The 1773-nt window shown below is 51.1% G+C and overlaps 1 protein-coding gene across 1 annotated transcript in view; it reads left to right on the top strand.

Moving 5' to 3' along the window:
- Positions 1 to 923: 923 nt before the first annotated feature.
- The window catches only part of EMB (embigin), an 18775-nt gene continuing 17925 nt past the window's right edge, over positions 924 to 1773 (top strand). Inside the window, exon 1 of the mRNA XM_026038569.1 lies at positions 924 to 1066. The gene's annotated coding sequence lies outside the window, so the exon portion shown is untranslated. The remainder of the gene's footprint in view (positions 1067 to 1773) is intronic.

Below are 1773 nucleotides of genomic sequence, written 5' to 3' on the forward strand. Positions count from 1 at the left end.
TCATACCATAGGACAGCTCCTATCTCTCCAGCACACACACACACACACACACACACAAAATTTTTTCCTATCAAAGACAGTTGTCTCTTCAGGCCAAGTGATTCAGATAAACCAGCTCCCAAACTCCAGGCAGTTTTTTTTTTTACTTTTTTTTTTTTTTTTGAGAAAATGGGATACTAGAAAAGATCTGTTGACTTGGCCTAACTACCTCCAACCAGCTCCCAAACTCCAGGCAGTTTTTTTTTTTTTTTTTTTTTTTTTTTTTTTTTGCATTAAAAGACAAAGATCTTTCTAAACAGCCTTACCTGAACTGGATTTCATCCCTTAATTCCATCATTTCATGTGGTTGTAGCAGACTGACGGATAACCAAATTCTGTGGCTTCGGTCCCTTCTTCAAGCAGATTGGTAGCATCTCTCTCTCAGACAAAACTGTAGGCTGTAGCTTAATTGTAAAAGCAGTGCATTTCCAGCTGCATCGGTATCACTGTGCATTCATTATTTATCCATGTGTATGATTCCCTACTTTCTGTGCAGATAAACAGGCTTGCATAAGGCTTCAAGTATATGAAAGCTGCCCACTCTTTCACCACCAGAGGGGACTCCTCTCTGCATATGGTACCAYATGGCCTTTCTCAACCACACAGGTGGCCTTAATGAGCCAGCTCTATTCCCAGTCCTCTGCCACTGATTGTATTTCTTGGGTTATTTTCTAATGAAAAATTTTAATTTGAAGRAGACTGTTCTGATCAGGGCATACATGGTACCATGCACACATATGATGCTGAAATATCTGTACGTAGGGCATCTTACTTATTCCTGCTTTGCATAAAGTCCAAGAGCTCTGCCAGCATGGGAGAATGAAGATGATTTACAGGCTTGGTTGCAGTGACCTTTCTGCATTATTGATGCAAACCGTGCGACAAGTCAACCTTTGCATCAGCTGATGAAACTGTATCTCAACCGAAAGGAAGAAGCAGCAAATTCTGCCCTCTTTGGGAGACCCTCTGTCCGAGAATKCGACCTTGCCAGATTTTGTACTGCAGAAGATCAACTATATATACACATGTATGTATGTGTATATACATACACTGTTACTATAAACATGTGTGGATATAGTACATACAGTGTGCGCACACACCCACAGCCGCATTCCGAGCGACTGAGGGRTGACTCCAAAGGCTCCACATATGAGTTGGAGACTGGAGAAGTGCTGGTAAGCAGCGATACTCCTCAGGCACCACCTGGCCCATGCCAGGAGATTTACAAGGAGCTCTGCAGAGCCTTAACCCTCGTGCCCTATAACCCAGCCGCCGTAGTGCCGCTGGCCCTCCTTGGACAGCGGGCAGAAAGTGGCTGTGTTCTCCCCCGGATAACGTTTTCTAGGGAAGTGCAGCACTCAGGGGTTAGCTCAGCAGCAGTTCCCCACCACGAGGCCGCCCAGGTGCTGCGCCCGCCGCGGGGGAGCTGGCCGAAGCTCTGATTTGGGGCACGTGGCCGTGGCGCCGCCCTACCCCATAAACCGCGGCCGCTCCCCTCTCCCTCCCTTCTCCTCCATAGCGCCCCGGGGTGCCCTGTGGCGGCCGCACGGCGGGGGAAGGACGGGCCCTTCCCCGACACCCCCGCGCCATTTGGCGCCTCCAGCGCCCGCAGGCGAGGAGCGGCGGCCGGCAGCGCTCCGGCCCCTTCCCCGAGGAGCCGCCCGGGCTGCGGCAGGCGGCGGGGCTGGGCTGGGCCGGGCCGGGAGGCGGCCCCGGGACACGGGCGGAGCGGAG

The sequence above is a fragment of the Nothoprocta perdicaria genome, unplaced genomic scaffold (assembly GCF_003342845.1).
Source record: "Nothoprocta perdicaria isolate Ctin4 unplaced genomic scaffold, notPer1 scaffold_1, whole genome shotgun sequence".
NCBI lineage: Eukaryota > Metazoa > Chordata > Aves > Tinamiformes > Tinamidae > Nothoprocta > Nothoprocta perdicaria.